Source organism: Acipenser ruthenus, chromosome 7, assembly GCF_902713425.1.
Source record: "Acipenser ruthenus chromosome 7, fAciRut3.2 maternal haplotype, whole genome shotgun sequence".
NCBI classification, from domain to species: Eukaryota; Metazoa; Chordata; class Actinopteri; order Acipenseriformes; family Acipenseridae; genus Acipenser; species Acipenser ruthenus.
Window position 1 is genome coordinate 21,447,156 of NC_081195.1, and position 21,476 is coordinate 21,468,631.

The 21,476-nt window shown below is 42.4% G+C and overlaps 2 long non-coding RNA genes across 4 annotated transcripts; both read right to left on the minus strand.

Moving 5' to 3' along the window:
• Window positions 1-9,281: 9,281 nt before the first annotated feature.
• On the minus strand, window positions 9,282-10,356 carry LOC131737455 (uncharacterized). Its single transcript, XR_009329067.1, has 2 exons — window positions 10,239-10,356; window positions 9,282-9,887 (listed from the first exon to the last, which is right to left on the minus strand). It is a non-coding gene; the product is annotated as an uncharacterized LOC131737455 (long non-coding RNA).
• Window positions 10,357-10,379: 23 nt separating this feature from the next.
• Window positions 10,380-12,156, minus strand: LOC117414797 (uncharacterized). 3 transcript variants are annotated; one of them, XR_009329065.1, is made up of 4 exons: window positions 11,954-12,156; window positions 11,416-11,652; window positions 10,710-10,815; window positions 10,380-10,526 (listed from the first exon to the last, which is right to left on the minus strand). It is a non-coding gene; the product is annotated as an uncharacterized LOC117414797 (long non-coding RNA). The 3 variants fall into 3 exon arrangements; XR_004546294.3 differs by having other exon boundaries at window positions 11,416-11,578; window positions 11,954-12,149; XR_009329066.1 differs by lacking the exon at window positions 11,954-12,156 and adding an exon at window positions 11,812-11,944 and having other exon boundaries at window positions 11,416-11,578.
• Between the last annotated feature and the right edge of the window lie 9,320 nt (window positions 12,157-21,476).

The window sequence follows — 21,476 nt, forward strand, 5'->3', positions numbered from 1 at the left end:
AATGAAATAAAAAAAATGGAAAGGCATTCAGAGGACTCCAGAAGGCAAACATTGATTGAAAAAAAAAACCCACAATAATCCGCACCCTAAACGAACAATAGTTTGACCCATGGTCCGCACTGTATTAATATCTAACATTTTCTTTTTATTTTTTATAATTTTTCGTTTTATTTTTCACAAATTTCATTCTACAGTGCACTCCGTTTATAAGAATTACTGACATAAGAATCAACCACATATAGTCATTACTATGCTAAGCATGCTAAAATACTCTGCTTGTAAGAATCAAGCAATCTGCTTATAAGAATAATTTGAGGGGAAACTGACTGCATGTAATATGATACTGTATCAAGTGCAATGACATGTACAACCAATAAAGCAGTTTTTGAATTTGATCACATCTCACGTGATTAGGTACGTACACAGCGTGTATACAGTATAATCCCTGGTCCACAAAGACTCCCAGTAGAAAGAAAGCACGTTCCTGGCAGGAAAAATAATTGAATCTATTCAGTCTTGAACAAAGAAGACTATGCGGTGATCTGATTCAAACATTCAAAATCCTAAAAGGTACAGACAATGTCGACCCAGGGGACTTTTTTGACCTGAAAAAAGAAACAAGGACCAGGGGTCACAAATGGAGATTAGATAAAGGGGCATTCAGAACAGAAAATCAAATCCTTTTTCAAGGAGAACTTTCTCTGAAAAATTGGAGATTGTTAAAAAAGGGAGATATACACCACAGATCCCCGAGCTGACACAGGAAGGGAAAGGATATACTCGGCACTTTCAGAATTCAAATTATGAAAGGTATCTATTATGGAGTGTCATTTGTGCCAAAACTATCCGGCCTCTAGTTTGTCAATTTGTTTGTCAATTCGTGAATTTGTCAATTTGTTTGTCAATTCGTGAATTGGTCATACAGTAATTCATAAACGTATTTGTTAATTAATCTAATAATTCATGAATTAATTTGTCATTTCATTAATACGAAAGGCTGTACGGACCTGCAGATTTCCAATCAAGCAGACAAACTTCAAAACTGTCAATCTCGCACTGTGCCGAAAACACTGCAACCTTTCTAGCCAATGGGAGCACACACTAAGTGCTCAGTGCTCAGAAAATAGCATTTTTCATAATAACTACATATTGTCATAATTTGCTAATGTTGCCGTTTTCTTCAAAAGGCCTTGGGCAAATGTGAAATCTTCTTCAGAAGTTTTATGCATTTTTTTAACATGGTGAAAACCAGCAACATTTCGTATGCCTGCATTGACTCTCCATAGATTTTTTTTGCCTAACTCTCTATATACCACAATGCTTTGCGCGCAGTGAGACGGAAGTCTCCATTGAAAAACAGCGAAGTCGAGTATCTTGTTAAATAGAATATCTTTTGAAACGCCTTGTGACAGGGTGGCTGTGCGGTGACGTCAGGTCAGAAGCAGGAAGATAAACACTGACACCAAGGAAGTACTGCAGTTCAAAACAGAGAGACGCTGCGCATGCTGTTTTATTTAAATAATACAAAAAATAAAATAAATATTTAAACAAAAACACACTTGCTCACAGAGCGAAATAAAAAAGATAAACAAAACAAATCTCGAACACAAAATACAAAACAACACAGGTCAGGCTGGACAGTAGCCTTCACTGTTCCTGTATTACTATTTTTTTTTAAAGTTTCGTTTCTCTCTCACCCACCCTGAGGGTAGAGAGCTGCAGGTTTATATACAGGTGACCATCTCCCAATTAGCAACAAATTAATCACTTACTTAATTCGGGAGATGGTCACCTTCTGGACGAGGTTTTTTTTTTATTATTCCTGGCAGAGGACGAGCACCAATCTCACCTCTGCCAGAACACGTTTTAAAATAAAAACAATAACAAATACATTAAGGCACTTCGCCGACAAATATAAATACAATAACAAAACAACACATTCCACAGGGGCGGAGGGGAAGACCCCGTTCTAACAATAAATAAACAAATAATACGTACAGGGCTTCTCGCCCTGTTACACACCCTTCTAAATATTATTGACTGAAGCAGTTTTGAGTGAGGCTGGATTTTCATTGATTAAAATATTAGTGTGTGCTCCCATTGGCTAGAAAGGTTGCAGTGTTTTCGGCACAGCGCGAGATTGACAGTTGGAAGTTTGTCTGGTTGTTGGGAAGTTTGTCTGGTTGATTGGAAATCTGCAGGTCCGTACAGCCTTTCGTATTAATGAATTGACAAATTAATTAATTATTAGATGAATTAACAAATACGTTTATGAATTACTGTATGAATTGACAAATTTATGGACGAATTGCTGGACAAATTGACCATTTCACGAATTGACAATCAAATTGACAATAGTCTCAGAAACAAAATGTTAGAACTTGAAGCTACTGCACTAACCAGTAACTACGATGTGATAGGTGTTACAGAAACTTGGTTGTCTGAGAGTGATGGAGACGAATATAATATTAGTGGGTTACACTGTATAGGAAAGACAGGCAGGACAGAAGAGGCGGAGGGGTAGCGCTATACATAAGAAATAGTCTTGAAGCCCAGGTGCTAAATCTGGACAAAGAAAACAACGCCAAATCAATATGGGTCAGAATAATGGACAAAAAATCAAAGGGCATAATAATAGGAGCATGCTATAGACCACCAAATTCAGACGTTGAGCAAAATAATCTGTTATACAATGACATTCGAAATGCGTGTAGAAAAGGAGAAGCCATACTAATGGGGGATTTCAACTTCCCCCATATAAAATGGGAAAACCCGGTGGGGAGCACGACGGACGAAATTGAAATGGTGGAAAATACAAATGACTGCTTCCTAACACAATTTGTCAAGGCACCGACTAGAGGGGAGGCATGCCTTGATTTAGTCTTTTCAAATAATGAAGATAGAATAACTAAAACAGAGGTCAGAGAGCCATTGGCAAACTCAGACCACAACATGGTCTCATTTGAAGTGTTTCTTAAAACCCCAAAAGTAATGACTAAAGCTAAGGTTTACAATTTTAGAAAAGCAAACTATGAAGGTATGAAACAGACCAACAGAAGTAGATTGGAGTAAAATAGAGAAAACATCCACAGAAAAAGGATGGCTGTTTTTTAAAAATGTAGTACTAGAGGCGCAAAACAATAACATCCCAAAAGTAGACAAATCTAAATCTAAAACAAAATGGCCAAAATGGTTTAATAGATCAATTTAAAAAAATATTCAGCGAAAAAAAAGGCACTTTACAGAGCGTTTTTAAAGGACCAAAAACAAAGTACACAGAAAGAGTACTTGGAACTACAAACTCAAGTCAAAAAGGAAGTTAGAAAGGACAAGAGAGAGATAGAAATCAATATTGCTAAGGGGGCTAAAACCAATTCCAAAATGTTTTTCCAATATTATGGAAACTGCAAGAGAACATTCAAAGAGGAGGTTAAATGTCTAAGAGACACAAATGGCAATATCATAGATGAAGAAAAAAAATAGTAAATATATTAAATGATTACTTTTCACAGGTTTTTTACAAACGAGGACACGGACAACATGCCCCACATGTCGACTTGTTCCTATCCAATTTTAAATAACTTTAGCATAACAGAGGCAGAAGTGTTAAAGGGACTAGGAACTCTTAAAATAAACAAATCCCAGGCTCCCAAGTGGCGCATCCAGTAAAAGCACTCGCTAGAGTGCAGGATGCGCTCTATTGCCTGGACGTCGCCGGTTCGAGTCCAGGCTATTCCACAGCCAACCGTGGACGGGAGCTCCCAGGAGGCGGCGCTCAATTGGCCAAGCGCCGTCCGGGGGAGGGAGGGTTAGGTCGGCCAGGGTGTCCTCGGCTCACCGCGCACCAGCGACCCCTGTAGTCTGGCCAGGCGCCTGCGGGCTTGCCTGTAAGCTGCCCAGAGCTGTGTTGTCCTCCGACGCTGTAGCTCTGAGGTGGCTGCATGGTGAGTCTGCAGAGTGTAAAGAAGCGGGCGGCTCACGGCACACGCTTTGGAGGACAGCGTGTGTTCATCTTCGCCCCTCCCGAGTCAGCGCAGGGTGGTAGCGGTGAGCTGAGCCTAAAAATAATTGGGCATTTCAAATTGGGGAGAAAATAATAAAAAACTAATTGGCAACGACTAAATTAAAAAAAAAAAAAAATCCCTGGGCTGGATGAGATCCTCCCAATAGTACTCAAAGAAATGAAGGAAGTTATTTACAAACTGCTAACCAAGATCAGGAGGCAGTCAGCATGGCTTTAGGAAAGAGAGATCATGTCAAACTAACCTGCTTGACATTAATGAGTTAGATTACGGTATAGTAAGCAAACTTGTTAAATATGCAGACGACACAAAAATAGGAGGAGTGGCAAACACTGTTGCAGCAGCAAAGGTCATTCAAAATGATCTAGACAGCATTCAGAACTGGGCAGACACATGGCAAATGACATTTAATAGAGAAAAGTGTAAACCACTGCATTAGAAGAAACCACATTCCCAACAGATACAGTTTAATAGTAGTATTTAAATGCCATTGTCCTGACTGGTAAATTCTTAATTTCCAGCTGCCCCTTTATTTTGACAATTTCCATATCAAAAATTGCTTTTTTTTGACATTTTTCATTCTTAGCCCCAAAGTAAATATTTTGGACAGTTTTCAAAGCAATTTTTGTTTTATTTTTACAACACACGTTGATGTTGTTGATATGATAAACGCGTATATCTGCTTCAGGTACTGTGTTACATTTTTTTCAAGGTTAAACGATGGCCCGTGTTACACAGAACACTTGAAATAAAATGTCAGATATACAATATGTATTTCGTTGGTTTTGTGGATTTGCTATATTTTAACATATTTTAATATTGCACATAATTATATGCTTTTGAAAATGCTACTTACCAAAACCGTGACTGCACGTGAACTATATTGCATAATAATTTTCTTTATTCCGGTTCCAGTGGTGTTTTCTCAATGCAAGATGTATTATATAGAGTGCTGTATAAAATCACATACACTGTATATATATATTTTTTATCATACCATTAAAGGCTTACTGGCGAAGTGGCCAAGAGACAGTTGATGCTTAACACATACTGAATTATTCTGTCCCCAGATTTTGGCATTTTTTTGTCATAGAAAAGAAAAAATTCACATATTTTATAATGTTACCGTAGGCTACTTTTTTTTTAAAAATCAATGATGCGGTTCTGTTTCAAGTACGAAATATTAACCATCACTAATGGGTTATTCCCCTTTAAGAACCCAAGAACTGAAAAGCATTATGCCAACAAACTCGCGCCAGAGTGCATGATGCAATGTGAGTTGCCCCGACAAAAGCACATTGCAGCCATTTGCAAATTCTCTTTTTCCTTTTTCACTAAGAGTGAAAGCATCTGAGCTAGGTATTACTTAGTAGTATTGCCTTGTTTAACCTGTTTAACCTGTTTAACCTGTTTAACCTGTTTAACCTGGCTGTGAGCTTTTGCTTTACCAACAAACAAGGTATTAAACTAAACAAAAGCAGCTCCGTTCTCAGCCCGGAGTGAGATTGATTTATTTTATCTACAATTGGAAGTGCTTTAGACTGAACAACCTCAAGCTCCCTTCATCTTGTCACAGCTCTGCACTGTGATAAAAAGTCTATTTCCTGTACAAACATTGTCATTATTTTTTGTGTTTTATTTATTGTTATTATTCTTCTTATTATTATTGGTTCCACACACTCATGTGGGCTGGCTGAACATCGTGGACCAGTATTACTGTGGAGGCAACGATGAGAAATATCATATCATTACATTACATTACACACATTGCGACCCTAACCAGCACATTTAAGAAAATGTCTGTGATCTCGAACTCCCTGTTATGCTGCTTGACCCATTCATTCAATAAATAAATAAATAAATAAATAAATAAATAAAAGCATGGTTATTAATTTAGATGCAACAAGAAAAAATACTGTCGTGTTTAATTTATGCACAAAATGGATTCATTATGAAAACCGAGTTATGAGGAAAATTTAAACCATAGAAGTGCTGACATGTGCCCTCTGCTGTTTACAATGGGTAGTACAGGTAGTGAATTCAGCAAAGACTTCATTATTTATTCATAGTATTCTCTTGGTTATAGTGTAAATATTATTTTTGATGCATTTTAAGAATGTATCGGAAATGTCTTTGTTTTTGCACAGTGGTAAGATTAATCCGGGTCATTACAATGTGCAACTGAGCTGTGTTAAGATAAAACTTTTTTTTTTTTTTTTAATTAAAGAAAATTATCTTTATTAAAATCAACAGTTCTACCAAATGGCCACACGATGGCAGCATTGGATAAGGAATAGCGAGAGCTGCCTCCTGCTTGTCTTCATAACACTGAATTAATCAGCTCACCTGGGGGAGTGTCTATTTGTTTGAGTCTATCAAAGATACAATAGAAGTGACTCTTATTTTAGATATTTTCAATGCAGTAATCACCTACATGTTGTACAAATCATTAGTCCAGTTCAAGTCACAAATGAGTGTACTGGTACAGAATGGCTCAGTTGGTAGAGCACAGGGACCTGATTCCCAGGGTTGGTGGTCCAAACCCCATTCAAGGTGCATGTTTTTCTGTTTTTTTTTTCAAGTTGGTTAATTTGCCTTGTAGGCAATGTAAATCTAACATCAAGGAGAGCTGCTAGGTGGTTCAGTGGGTTTGGTTGTTGTGCTTTAATGCTCTTTACCTTGAGAGACTGAGATCAAATCCAGGCAGTAGATTAAAATCTAATGTTTTCACAGCGTCTTGTAGTTTGAATCTGTCAGATTCGGTAGAAGTGACAAGTCACAAATGAAACAAAGCTGAGAATCACTTCTTAGCCCCCAGGTCCACACCACACAATGTAATAATGTGTTTCAAACAATAGGAGAGCCAGTCGGCTGGATAGCTCTGTTGGTAGAGCAGGGGACTGTGATTCCCAGGGTAGTGGGTTCAAACCCATGAGAGATAGTATGTGTTTTCTTTTCATTTTCAAACACATTACACATTTTGATAGACTTGTGTTTACGTAACAGGACAGTGTGTCAGTGGTCTAAGCATACCAATAATATAAAGAGGGTGATATAAGGGCTTCTGTGCAATGCTGGGCTGTCACAAGCAAACAGGTGGTGCAGTGGGCTAGTTCACTAGCATGCTGTGCTGTTCACCTTGAGGGACTGGGTTCAAATCCAGGTGAGTTCCTCCTTTCTTTTCCAAAGACTAGGTTAATTTCTTATATAAGGCAATGAAAAAGCAGACTCCTTCATGGAAGTGAGATGGACTGGGTTCAAATCCAGGTGTTTTGCTTGTTTCAAAGCATGTGTCAATTAAGCTTAAATATAGTGTGAACCAACACATTCCTGTGGGAGCTGGTGGCGCAGTAGGCTATGCCGATGGCCTCCTCTCCCTGAAGACGGCGGTTCGAATCCCGGTCCTGGAGGTGAGTTCCTGAGGTAAGTAATGCTGTTGGTTGTGAGTTGTGGTGGCGGTTGTAAATCTGGGTGTTGACTGTAAATAATGATGCAGGTTGTAACTAATGATGTTGGTTGTGTCTCCACAGATGGAGGAGGGCAGTGTGCCCTGAAGAGGAGCTGGAAGAGGATGAAGAGGGGGCTTGGGCCCCCGGCCATGGGGGGTGTGGAAGAGAGGGGTGTTGGTACCAGAGAGGAAAAAGAGTGGGGAGGTGTGAATATCTGAGAGAGCTGGTGGTGGTGGGAGGCTGTCTTTTTGCTCAGAGCTGGCAAGAGCGAAAGAGATCATCTCAGGCGTATGCTCTCAAGATCTTCCTCTTATCGACACAGCTCAGTGTGGCATGCTCAGAGCAGGACAAAAGGACAGCCTCCCCCTCTCTCAGATATTCACACATCCCACTCTGCCTCCTCTCTGGTACCAACAGCCCCCTCTTCCACACCCCCTGGGGCCGGGGGCCCAAGCCCCCTCTTCATCCTCTTCCGGCTCCTCTTCAGGGCACACTGCCCTCCTCCATCTGTGGAGACACAACCAACATCATTAGTTACAACCTGCATCATTGCTTACAGTCAACACCCAGATTTACAACCACCACGACGACTCACAACCAACAGCATTACTTACCTCAGGAACTCACCTCCAGGACCAGGATTCGAACTGCCATCTGTAGGGAGAGAAGGCCATCGGCATAGCCTACTGCGCCACCAGCTCCCACAGGAACGTGTTGGTTCACACTATATTTAAGCTCAATTGACACATGCTTTGAAACAAGCAAAGAACACCTGGATTTGAACCCAGTCCATCTCACTTCCATGGCGGAGTCTGCTTTTTCATTGCCTTATATAAGAAATTAACCAAGTCTTTGAAAACAAAGGAGGAACTCGCCTGGATTTGAACCCAGTCCCTCAAGGTGAACAGCACAGCATACTAGTGAACTAGCCCACTGCACCACCTGTCTGCTCGTAACTGCCTCTCAGTCTAACCTTGTATAGGAGGTTCACTTCCCTTGTCAGAGATCATACTGCTGGAGTTGAGAATCCTGGCGCTGGCTGCACAGTTGCAGTGTTTCATGAAGGAGGAGGGATTATGAAACACACCCCTATTACACAGCAGGGCTCGGAGGTAAATACCAGGGATACCAGCTCAATGCTATGAGTGTTAACACTAATCATATATTTAATAACTGTGTGGCTTCCAGAGGAACATGGGTTTTTTATATTGTGTTCCTCGTCAAGCTGTGGAATCTGAAGCTGCGCAGCAGAAATGATTCCACTTCCAGCAGGTTGACTTTGTGCAAAGTTTCTATTCTGATGTAAACTTTCATCCCCCCTAGCACTGTACTGTCTCCACTAATTCATTATTACTGATGAACCAACCGGAACGCCAAGCCTTCCTCAATAGGCAAAGCTAGTGCTGCTGTTCAGGGTCAGCGTGCCTCAGCACTGCCAGCAAGCACTCGGGCGCTGGGGAGCAAAGCAGCACAAGAGCCTGGATGTCTTGGCTTTGCGGGAGTGAAGGGAGCTCTGTGAACACTGTCCTTTTCTTTCTGCAGAGGAAACGGAAGATTAGCATGGAAAGCGACCCCTTAGAGGAAGGACAGTGTTCTGATCAAGTACAGGTGGAGGACCATGAAAAGGCTTCAGAGGCTTCAAGTCGTAGTTTAAAGTTTGAGCAAATAAAAGTGACACGGTGTGTGTCTGTATTGTAGCTGCGATTACTGCCTGGTGATTGAGAATAAATATGTATAGATCCTCTTTCAGGGCTTGTTGTGTGACAGGATGCTGCATGGAGCCATGAAGAAGGGAAACGCCCACACAGTGTGTATTTCAAAACATCTGGATTTATTAAAGAAAAAGGCTTGAAAGTAAACCAGTCGCCCCTCTACCAGCAATGGTAATGGAAGGGTTGCAGTCCCCAGCAAAAACACACTCTGTTACCCACAAGCCTCCTGCACCAAACTGGGCACCTTTTATATAGTAGAAAGTAGAAGTAGAAAAATGTGGTTTGTCTTACCAAACACACACAATGCGAATAGTCTGTCAATATGTAGCGGTATTGTGAAACAGGATGTGGGGCTCCTCAATGCCTTGCTCACTGGGTGTGCTTCTATTCTTTTAAACAAAGTAAGGAGAGGAGAGAGGGGGAGACGCCAGAGGAGAGAGGCCAGAGGAGAGATGGGAGGGTTGAGGAGAGAGGGCAGACGGGAGACAGGAGATGGGAGAGAGGCCAGAGGGCAGAGGAGAGACAGGAGGGTTGAGGAGAGAGGGCAGATGGGAGACAGGAGACGGGAGTGGAGAGGGCAGCAGCAGTATTCCTCAGTCCAGGAAGGGCAGTTCCATGCACTCCACAGCCTCAGGGTGAAGCATGCGGGTCGCCAGCTGCTCCATATCATCCAGGCTCAACAAGCGCAGGCTCCGCTTGTAATCCTGAGAGAGAGGCAGAGGGAGAGACATGGAGTCACAACTACACGCTGCTCTACACCTGCATTTCAGAGTCTGTGTGCTGCATCTGAGACTGCCTGTGCGTCTCTGTGTCACTGTACAGATGTGTCTCTGTGTGTCTGTATAACAGTGTGCATTTGCTGCAGCTGGGACTGTGTGTGTAGCAGTGTTTATTGTGTTCAATTGATCTTGTGTAGCTGCTCCAGACTCTCACTGTGTGTGTGTGTAGCAGTGTGTGTGTTTATTGTGTTCAGGTTACCTTGTGTAGCTGCTCCAGACTCTCACTGTGTGTGTGTGTGTGTATAGCAGTGTCTGTGTTTATTGTGTTCAGGTTACCTTGTGTAGCTGCTCCAGACTCTCACTGCGTCGGCAGGGCTGAAGTGTTTGTTCAGAAGAGCAGGCAGACTGTGCCACACTGACCCGGTGTGAGGAGAGGGGAGGGGAGGGGTGAGGGGAGGGGTGAGGGGAGGCGAGGGGTGAGAGGAGGGGTGAGGCGAGGGGTGAGAGGAGGGGTGACACAGGGAGTGCTGTTCTTGCTCGGGTGACACTTTCTCTGTCGGGGGCGTCACAACGAGTTCAGCTTGGAATCGGGAGCGATGGAGTCGTGCGACAGTCTGTGCTCATCTAAGAGAGAGGGAGGGGGAGAGACAGGAGAGATTCAAGACCAGGCAGATTAAAACACTGCATGCAACTCAAAGATGATAAAAGATTGAAATCACTTTGTTTGCAGGTGTTACTGTTAATAGATATATGTAGAATAACATGCATGCTTTTTAACTGAGTGCTGTGCTGTGCTGTTCAGCCTACCTGCCAGCACCTTGCCTTTGTAGAGGAGTCCCTGTTGATTGACAGGTATGTTGAGCCTGTCAGAGACCAGACTCCAGACCTTGGAGACCTTCTCATCCTCACAGCCCTGTCAAGAGTCAAGAACACGCAGACACAGTGAGGAGATGAGCATTAAACACTGAAACTACATCTTCAACCTCACAGGACAGGCGAGAGTGAGCACTAACACTGAAACTAACTTGCACTGTCAAAGCCCTGTCAAGAGACAGGAACACACGCACACAACCAGAGCAATCTAGAATCTAGGGGGTGATAAAATACACAAACTCCAAACAGTAGGCAAGCCTCGAGTGAAGTGACAGCCCTCATCTGCCACCATGCAAATGCACTTCGTGTCATTTCAAACGGGATTTCGATTATTATGCTCAAGAGCTAAAAGGCAATAACAACGTATGCCAAGAAGTGGCTTCAAGGGGCTTTACTGGGCGAGCACACGGCATGAGGAGGCGCGCAGAGCAAAGGGATACTGCAGCTGTTCAGTCTTGCTTACAGTCTCACTCACGTTTCTCTCTCATTCTCACTTCCTGTACCCCTACATAACACATTATTAGATGCCACTCAGCAAACAGTCACAAGCGGCTCCGGACGGCCATTTGTTATTAAAAATGCGGGATTCTAAAACAACCGCTGCACTGAATAATAAACAAAGTAAACGAGATGCATTCACCTGGTTTAACGAGCTCTGTCCATCGTAGTCTGTGTAAAACGACAGCAAACGCCTCCTAACTTGACTTCCATCTTGCACAAACTTATCACATGAAATATAGTCGTTTCACACAGACACACGCCTCCGGCTGAGCTGTCCTCTGCTGTTCACAATTGGTAGCGAACTTCAGGAAGACAAATAAGGCTTAGCTTTCATTTCCTATCCAATGCTGCCCTCGTGTGGACATTTTGTAGAATGCTGTTGAAATGAGTGTTAACTAATTTTGCTTTATAAAAACAAATGAAACCTGCTGAAAAATATCACGTTAGCATACTGAATCACACACCGCTTGTAGTTTACTATATACTTAACTAAAAACTGACATAAATATAAAAATGTGACATTTCCAAAACTTACGCTGTCCTTTTACTTAAACAACTGCTCTATCAATACAATGGTCGTCGTGAATCTTGGTTATATTTTAAGTCTGTGATTAAATTATTGTAAACACCCGTATATACTTTTAGATATATTTTAAATCGCTATAAAAGAGAACTACCGTTGATTCCTTCAGGCAGGTTCCGGTTTAAAATCGTTGTTTTCTTTGGTTATTTCGAAACTGCCTGTTTAAAAATATAACTGATAGTAAAACAATTCTTCACTAAAAGCATGAAAATATAATATTTTTAAAATACTGACGTGGACAGGTATACTAAAAAAATGTTTTAATAATAAAACATTTATATTTTTAAACAGGTGCGCACGCTGGACAGCCATAGGGTCTATACAAATTAGGTATCGCATTTCTAACTTTTGATTCGCTAACTGCGTTTGCCAATCAGAAGTAATTTAATTTGTAACTTGTCTTATCCAATCAGATTGTTTAGGACAAGACGTAACCGTTCCAATTCATCAAATAATCTTCCAGCGACTCCCGACTGCAGTACCGGTGCTTGTCCACTGGAGGGAGCCGAGCGCCTCAGTGGCGGCGGCTCCGCATGACTCGATCACGTTTGTGACGTCCCCGCCCCGATTGGCCCGTGTGTCGCTGTTTGTGAAGATAGCGTTCGCAGTTTTCACTCTAAACCTCTGGAGCTTGGGAAGGAAAACTGACCGTAAAAGCTGAGCGACCAAAACTGTGAAAAATGACATCGCTCTGTTAAAAATACGAGACGCCCTACACAGCCTATGAGTCACAAATCACAGAAATCGTGATTCCTACAAACATCATCATCATAATCATAATCATAATAATAATAATAATAATCATCATAATAATAATACTACATGTAATTAATTCGGCTGCAGTGTTTTTGGGGCCCCCCTGCGTCACATTCCCCTCTGGCTGTAGTACCGGTGTGTGTCCACGGGAGGGAGCAGTGTGCCTCACTGCCTGCTTGCCTGCGCTTTGGCTCCGCAACCACTCACTGTTTTTAAAACGTATTTTGAAATCTGAATTTAGACGCGGGTATTGTTTTGAAGTCAGCAAACATTTGAACTGCAGAGAGTAGTTGATGGAATTGCATGAACTTTAACACAAAGAACCGTTCCTGTCAGTACTTCATAGAACACAGAACAGTGTAGCATAAAATTATTATTAGGCCTATTTAATTTTTAGTCGACGCCCTTATCCAGGGCGACTTATTATTATTATTATTATTATTATTATTATTATTATTATTATTATTATTATTATTATTATTATTATTATTTATTTCTTAGCAGACGCCCTTATCCAGGGCGACTTACAATCGTAAGCAAATACATTTCAAGTGTTACAATACAAGTAATACAATAAGAGCAAGAAATACAATAACTTTTGTTCAAGCAAAGTACAAGTGTGACAAACCACAATTCAATAATACAGCAGATAATAGTGATAGTTACATCAGGATATGATTAAATAGTGATAGTTACATCAGGATATGATTAAATACAAAGTACTACAGGTTTAACACATTTGGCAGATTACAGTATTCTGAAGTACAGGATTAAATGCAGTAAAATAGGGGGCAGATAAGAGCAAAATAAAGCACATTGGGTGATAGTGTCCCAGGATACAAACAGAGGAGTTCTACAGGTGCTGTTTGAAGAGGTGAGTCTTAAGGAGGCGCCGGAATGTGGTCAAAAATTGTTACAAGATATCACATTATTTTTACATACAATTACATTAATTTTTTACACATTATTTGTACATACAATTACCCATTGTAATAATGTGATATCTTGTAACAATTGTAAGTCGCCCTGGATAAGGACGTCTGCTAATTAATACATAAATAATTTATACAATTGGGTTTTTCTGCACATTTCGAAATTTAACGATGTCCATATATTTAAACAGCTGCTCTATCAATACAATGGTCGTCGTGAATCTTGGTACATTACAATCTTAGATACATTTTTAATCGCTATAAAATAGAACTACAATCTGTTTTATTTAGTTATTTCGAAACTGCCTGTAGTAAAACAATTCTTGACTAGTGACATGGAAATATATGTATTTGTAATGCTGATGTGGACACGTGTACTACAAAATGTTTTATTAATAATAAATATATATTTTTAAACATGTGCGCACGCTGGACAGCCATAGAGTCTATGCAAATTAAGTAACGCGATTCTAAGTTTTGATTCGCTAACTCTGTGCGCCAATTAGGAGTCATCTACTTTGTAACTTGTTTTATCCAATCAGATTGTTTAGGGTTGACGTATGCAAATTAAGTAACGCGTTTCTAAGTTTTGATTCGCTAATTGTGTGCGCCAATCAGAAGTCGTTTAATTTGTAACTTTGTCTTTTATCCAATCAGGGGACTACTGACCGACAACATGGGTGATAACGGAGCCGTTCGCTCGGACCGATTTAAGTTAAAGGGAATAAAGGTGAACAGAAACTTCTGTATATGTATAATTCTCTCGTATAAGACTGTATAATGTATAATACTCTCGTTGTATAGAAGTGTGAGCTTCTTCTTATTAAACATGTAATAATGTGCTCCTATCTTTTATTTTATTTATTTTTATTCCGTTACACTGGCACGCGCCTCTGATTTTTTTCATGGCTTTTTTAATTAGTTCCTGCGTGTGTCTCTCTGTGTTTGTGTGTGTCTTGTGTTCCTGTGTGTCTTTGTGTGTTTGTCTGTGTCTTGTGTTCCTGTGTGTGTCTCTGTGTGTTTGTGTGTGTCTTGTGTTGTGTGTGTCTCTGTGTGTTTGTGTGTGTCTTGTGTTCCTGTGTGTGTGTCTCTGTGTGTTTGTGTGTGTCTTGTGTTGTGTGTGTCTCTGTGTGTTTGTGTGTGTCTTGTGTTGTGTGTGTCTCTGTGTGTTTGTGTGTGTCTTGTGTTCCTGTGTGTGTGTCTCTGTGTTTGTGTGTGTCTTGTGTTCCTGTGTGTGTTTCTGTGTCTGTCTTAGTTTCTGTGTATAGGTGTGTGTCTCGGTGTGTCTTTCTGTCTGTAGGGCCATATGAAATCCGTTTTATTATTTTGAATTTTCAGATTTATTTTTTCCTGATTTTAGATTTTTCAGTTTTATTTGTTAGTTAGTTTGTGTTGTATAATCACAAGTGTTTGATACATGGACAGCAATAATGAAGCTAGAAATGCATGAAAAAATATGACAAAAAAAATACCTTTCTAAATGGTTTTAATCAAATTGGCACAATGTAATAGAAAAAACTAGGAACATTGTAAATTTAAAAAAAAAATTCAAAATGTTAACTTTTTTAGTAGTTTTTCTTTTCAACACAAGCTGAGTTATAACATTTCAAAATGATTTAATATTTTCATTAATAATTAATGACAAACAATGTAAATAAAATTATAGATATTTTGATTTATTCTAATTTAATAAAAAGGCACTTAGTAAAATCTCCCTGAGAACTTTGTAGAAAAAATGCAGGAACCAGACCCTACAATCTGCAGCAGTCCTGACAGAACTGTCTGCTCAGAATAACTTTCAGGTAGGCGTCACCCCCCCAAGCGATAACGGCAGCGCTTTTTAAAATCACGGTCCTATCTGCTGGCTGAGAGCTGCAGCAATAGTTTTTTCATGCGTTCCGGTGCTGCGCCTGTAACATTCTCAGTGCCAGGCATTGTGGGTTTGATTCCATTGGGATGCTTATCTGGGAATCTCTTACATTCCAGGCTCCTGCCCCCCCAGTCCGAAGCCATTCAGGGAGTCATGACCCCCCTGTCTCGCTGCAGCGAGACAGGTTTGAGAAGTTCCACTGACAACGCGATCACACCCTAACCAGGGGATGGCTTTACTCTCCCGGCGAAGGGACCAGGAAGTGCAAGATTGTCTGAAGCCATGGCTTGCAAACAGAGATTTATTTAATCTAGAGTAGTACCATGTTTTTAAATGAAAATCCAGTTTGTTTGCCACTGTTGTGAGAAGCTCGATTTTAGGGGTCAGGGTCAGGGTTAGGGTCAGGGTCACCGTTGTTCAGCACTCTGAAGGGTGTGTGTCGGTTGTGGATGTCATGCCAAGACTTTCACTGTGTTTGATTTGCTCTGCAGGGCTCCAATTTGGTGTAACGTGCAGAGACTTTGATTGGGACTCTGAGGAAGAGGAGATGGCTGCAGCCTTCTCCCAACCCCTCGAAGCCAGCAGCCCCCTGGTCTGGTGCGGCCGCCGCTGGCAGGGGGAGAGGCTGGGAGGGGCGAGGGCGCTCCCTGAGACTGTACCCCGCGAATACAGCTACGAGAAGCGGGCGCTCCAAACCAAGGCAGCCGGGCTGCAGCCTGCCTGCTTCAAAGACAGCCTGCCTGATCCGGCCGAAGAGCTGGAGAGCTTCCCCCCAGCCAGGAGCACCCCGGGGTACTACCGTGTCACAATCCTGGGTACGAGACAAGAACAGGGGTGTCAGAGTCCCAGTGCAGGGATGGGATTGAGACTCTGACTGCACAGCACTGTCGCCCAGTCCAGGTTTTACTGCAAGCTTGATCAGCACCAGTGTGTGTGGGTAACAAGCCCAAGTGTGTCTTATTAAACTTGCAGTAAAACCAGGAGTGGATCAGACAGCTTTGAAGGAACTGGAATGTAGAAGACATCATAATACGTGTTGTGTTGTTCAACTGCTTTCATTTGAAGCCACTTTAATTAACCAACAAACAGTGAATTTAATTGTTGCCACTGTTGTGAGAAGCTCTGTTTTAACTGAGAGACTTGTCTCTGCAGGGCTGGGTTAGGGTTTAGGGGCACTAAGAGACTTGTCTCTGCAGGGCTGGGTTAGGGGCACTGAGAGACTTGTCTCTGCAGGGCTGGGTTAGGGGTTAGGGGCACTGAGAGACTTGTCTCTGCAGGGCTGGGTTAGGGGTCAGGGGCACTGAGACTTGTCTCTGCAGGGCTGGGTTAAGGGTCAGGGGCACTGAGAGACTTGTCTCTGCAGGGCTGGGTTAGGGGCACTGAGAGACTTGTCTCTGCAGGGCTGGGTTAGGGGTCAGGGGCACTGAGAGACTTGTCTCTGCTGACGCTGTGTTTGATGCTGATGCTGACCCTCCCTCTTCAGGGCTGAATGAAAGGCTGGCGCTGGAAGCCATCTTCATACCCACAGTGCCCCTGAGCCGGAGCCCTGAACCTTACGAGAACAGCCTGGCGTCTCTATTGGCTCACGGAGGCCCCTCCCCCAGCACACCCTGCCCCACTCCAGGTGAGTGACAGCTACCCATTTAAAACCCCTTCAGGGTGCACAATGATTCGAGCGCTTGCTGGTCAAACAGTTTCTTCTTAAAATACATTTTGAGAGCGACTCAAGTAACGTGAGGAGGAAACTGACAGTTTGGATGAGGAGATCCAGCCAGTCTGTACATTTTAAACCCTGTTTCGTGCCCCGCATGGCAGACGTAAGTAAGTTTCGCATCGTTTTGATTTGGGTGGGGGGGCGCACATGTCCCTTGTATCTTGATTGCCGTTTTGTTATTTTGTCGGACTGTGTGTTGAGTGATCATGATTTGAGTTGTGCTCTAAATCTGCCTTTATCTGCTCTGAGCTTGTCTGGGAACTGTAAGTGCCAGGCACATGACAGTATGTGTTCCCTGAGAGACTAGGCTGGGGTCGCATCGATACGTGATTGGATTAGAACCAGGAAGCATCTGCTCTGGTGCCAGCACACTAGGATTCCCCAGACAAGCTCAAAGCAGGTAAAGGCAGGTTTGGAGCAGCAGAACAGAGCCGCTCCATAAAACAGAAAGGGGTTTAAAATAGACATGTGTGTCATTTCAAGATACTTTCTCTTTCACAACGCGACAGGCGTGGCTGGTAGTCTCCTTCTGTAATGTAACCCCATTAAAAACTCTAGCATTACATTTAGAACAAACAGAAGAAACGTATTGCACGTTCATCAAACCTCGCAAATTCAATTCTGTTCCTTCATCTGTGTGTTATTTTGATTTGTGTTTTTCTATCTCCACAGAGGAGCTATTTGCTTCAGCACCACAGCTGGCCCAAAAGCGCTTTGTGTGCGTTCTGGACATCAGCCAGCAGGGGGCAGAGAGGCTGGAAGTTGTCCTGAACCGGGCCTACCCCTGTCCCAGATTTTAGCCCTGAATCTACCCCTGGCCCTGCATTTCAGCCCTGAATCTACCTCTGCCCCACATTTCAGCCTTGAACCTACCCCTGCCCTGAATCTACCTCTGCCCGGCATTTCAGGCCTGAACCTACCCTGCTCTCCAACCCTGAAACTACCCCTGCCCCGCTCTCCAGCCCTGAACCTACCTCTGCCCCACTCTCCAGCCCTGAAACTACCCCTGCCCCGCTCTCCAGCCCTGAACCTACCTCTGCCCCACTCTCCAGCCCTGAAACTACCTCTGCCCCGCTCTCCAGCCCTGAACCTATCCCTGCCCCGCTCTCCAGCCCTGAAACTACCCCTGACAGTTCTCCAAAGAAGACGGGGGTGTTGATTTACCAGATTTGCAGTTTACCGTCTCACAGTGAACGCTGTATTGAACAGCTCTTTAGAGTAATGTACACAGCTGTGAGTATCACAGTGAACGCTGTATTGAACAGCTCTTTAGAGTAATGCACACAGCTCACAGTGAACGGTGTATTGAACAGCTCTTCAGAGTAATGTTTATTCGTTGTTTGGTGTTTTTTCTGCCATTTCATGTTCTTGATAAATATTCCGGTCAGTATTTTTTTTGTTTGTTCGTGGGGTTGTTTTTTTTTTTTTAAATATTCAACTGCAGCAGACCCTGGCACAAATAATTTCTGCAGAAACTCCATTAAAATTAAACATTAAAATTAGATTAGTTAGTTGTGTTAATTACTGTATTGCTGAGGTGCCACCAGTAATTATGTTACTAATTGAACAGCGCAGGAACGTCCCGTCAGCCAGTCTTGAACAAAGGGATGTCCCGTTGTTCCGCTTGCACCCGGAGTCGTGCCCATGGCCTCTTCACTTTGCTTCTGAAGCTCTGCCGGTTCATTTTTGACGACTCGGGGGGTAGAAAGCAGGCTGGTTTTCGTTGTGGTTTGCGGAGGCCTGATCCGTCTCCTCACTTGTGTTTTTTGTAACTCAGTATCTTCAGAGATTGTGATTCCTGTAAAGCACTGGTATTGGTGTAGGTAAGCCTGTGTGAAACCTGGGGAGAGCCCCGAGAAGCCCTTCACAGGTTCGTTACTCCATCTCATTATGTAAGGGGACTGAAGTACATTGACAGGTGGCTGTGGAGTTCTTCCGCTGGGAACTGCAGCACGTCTTGTCTGAACAATGTCACATCATGTTTTCCTTTGTGTTCTTCTTTTGTGTTCTTGTTCCTGAATAAAACTATCCACAATCTCAGTGACAGCTACAAATCTGAAGTCTGCCTTTTTTTCTGTTTGTTTAGAATTCTGACAGGGTGGTGACGTCACTGTAATCCGCTGCAGGCCACGGCAGTGACGTCACAGTCTCATTACACACACTTGCACGGTAGTAATAACAGCGATTTCCTCAACATCTGTGGGAGATTACAACTGTCCATAATAAATGACAGTAATGATGATCAATTGAATATTTTGTTCAGCAAGTCATAAAGTCTGGGCTGAGCATTCGGCAGCAGTTGGCTCTCTGGTGCTAAACTTTCAAAACAGTTCAGCACCGATATTCAAAATAACGTGCACCCCTGGTTAACGTCACTGTCACATGATGGGACAGTCCTGTGCTGTCATGGAACGCGTTGTTTTGGTCGCTGTCCTGACAAGGTACAGGAGAGCTGACTTACAACGCCCTTATCCAGGGCAACTTACAATTGTTACAAGATATCACATTTTTACATACAATTACCCATTTATATAGTTGGGTTTTTACTGGAGCAATCTAGGTAAAGTACCTTGCTCAAGGGTACATCAGCAGTGTCCCCCACCTGGGATTGAACCCACGACCCTCCGGTCAAGAGTCCAGGGCCCTCTCCTCTGCTGCTGATGAGATGTATAATACTCTCGTATAGAAGTGTGATGTTATTAAACTGAGTGTAATGAGACACCCGAGCTTGTAAATCTGCACACTTGCTAATGAAGATCGCATTAAAACCTGGAATAGGTGAACCTGCTATGCAATAGGAGTCTCACTGCCATCTCGGTTAAGAGTCATGATAATAATGACATTAGATGGAAGTTGTTAATAGTCCCATTGGAGTATATAGATGTGTCGATAATATGACTGTTTTAATCATAGAAAGAGTGGGGGGTGGGGGTCTTAATTCTGCATTGTATATTAGAATTAGGGCTTCTGTTTTTCGGTTTTCATTTAATTTCTCGGTGCTTATTTTGAGCTATTTTGTAGTTTTATTCTGGGCTTGTGGTTTGAATAGTATATCATGTTAAACTGGGAATAATCTTTGAGATATACTATATATATATATATATATATATATATATATATATATATATATATATATATATATATAAATTCACTTTTTGACAAAAACTGCCTATGAAGTAGAATACACAGATATAAAAAACAAATACCAATAAATCATGAAATGCAGTTCAAACCCGCACAGCATGAAAATACATGACACGAAACGAAGATAAACTGACAGGCTTGTTCACACGGGACGCATTGCTTTGTAAACATTTTAATCCGTCGATGTATTTATCAAATCTTCGACGGAGAGGTGGGGTTAAAAAATGCACAGGTGTGTTAATTCAGCCGAGCACGCTGCAGTAATTAGATCTAGCAATTATCAATTAGCTTCTATTGACGCAAGTTAATGAGCGTGCGGGCCACGGGTTACTGCAGAGGTATTTTTTTACGAGATTTAACTAATACATGCAATTGCGTTTTTTTGTTTTGCAAGTTATGCCAGGAGCGAGCAACGTCAAAGCATTCCGTGCACTGTAACACACCACAGACGAGGTGAAACTTCACTGCCGTTAAAAGATAATATGTCATTGTTGGTAGATCTTATGATCTTGCATAAATGGTGGATTTTGTTTAGGTGCCACTGGGTGAGCTGTGCGGCTGCGCGTTGCTCCGCTGGGTCGCGTCTATTCCTCCGCACCTGTTAGCAGGTGAGTCCCTTCAGTGGTTTGGTTCAGCGATCGGTTCCCTTTTTTAAATGTGTTGCGCGTATCTTGCAGGGTGAGTTGAGGCGTCGCTGTGTGGTTTGTGTCACGGACTCCCTGCGTGTGCTGGTTCACAGCTTGTAGCATGTTTTTTTTTTTTTTTTTAATCCTGCTCAGAGTGAGCTCTAAACTTTGCTGTTCAGGAAGCTTGTTTTATTTTGTGACTGCCTGCAGGGCCGGATCACATCACTATCAGGGTCTAGTGCTGTATATCAAAGACATTTCAGAGGGCTGGATCGCATCACTATCAGGGTCTAGTGCTGTATATCAAAGACATTTCAGAGGGCTGGATCGCATCACTATCAGGGTCTAGCGCTGTATATCATAAAGACATTTCAGAGGGCTGGATCGCATCAATATCAGGGTCTAGTGCTATATATTATAAAGACATTTCAGAGGGCTGGATCGCATCACTATCAGGGTCTAGTGCTGTATATTATAAAGACATTTCAGAGGGCTGGATCACATCAATATCAGGGTCTAGTGCTGTATATTATAAAGACATTTCAGAGGGCTGGATCGCATCACTATCAGGGTCT